This window comes from Excalfactoria chinensis, chromosome 3, assembly GCF_039878825.1.
Source record: "Excalfactoria chinensis isolate bCotChi1 chromosome 3, bCotChi1.hap2, whole genome shotgun sequence".
In the NCBI taxonomy this organism is placed as follows: Eukaryota; Metazoa; Chordata; class Aves; order Galliformes; family Phasianidae; genus Excalfactoria; species Excalfactoria chinensis.
In genome coordinates this window covers 55,063,446-55,064,413 of record NC_092827.1, presented here as the reverse complement: position 1 = coordinate 55,064,413, position 968 = coordinate 55,063,446, and positions in this window count along the sequence as shown.

Below are 968 nucleotides of genomic sequence, written 5' to 3'. Positions count from 1 at the left end.
AACAAGCCAAACCCAAACCAGAAAGCAAAACGCAAGCAGTTCAGGTGTTCTATCTATTATATCTTGCTTAAAGCTACATCAACAAATTTTGCACTACCTTTTTCAATCCTGCTGACACCCAATCTGCACTCAAAAAATAATCTCATGAGCTAGTTTCTAATGCATGCTTATGTCTGATTATATTTTTCTTAACTTTTTGCTTTGAGTTTCAGACACATTTCAGATGCTGCACAAAATTACAAATGACATACATTCAATCCAAGAGCTTGGAAAGACAGACATATCAGATAATCTGATGTTAAAAGATATTACATAGATCAGACATACTTTGAGGTGCACTCAATTACTATGTCATGCCTGTTAAAAGACTACTTAGTCTTTGTTCCAAACAGCATGGAAGAACTCTTAACAACCAAGAGCCCTAAATTAGCAGGAGCACACTGAAAACAGACTCAAAATTCAATTTCCAAGATATTTTAATTAGTTCCCAAGACCAATTAGCCTCCACAGCAGAGCAGACAGAAAGAATGTTAGCTGGGAATACAAACTTTTAGACCACTAATACCAAAGATGAACCAAATGGTGGGACTGTCCTGTGATTCAATTTATTAAAGAGATGAAACGTTTATGAAGCAAATCTCTCTAGAAGTTCACATTGTTTGGCATCTCTGCCCCTAGTTGCAGGATCATCTCCACTAAATATTAGTACTTAGAGTTAACCATACATAAACAAAATTCTCAGTGTTTATGCAAAGAATCAATGATCAAGACTGCATGCAGCAGTCCATGCAGTTGTTGGTGCTTGGGCTGGAATGCAATCAAAATTACTCTCCCTCATGTATCAAGAAATGTTCTCAAATGCATGTATTAAAATAATATACAAACAACCTCGAGTCCTGTTTAAATTTATGTCTCAGATAATACTGAAATAATTTAGGTATGGAAAAAAGTCCTTCCCATTTTGCATA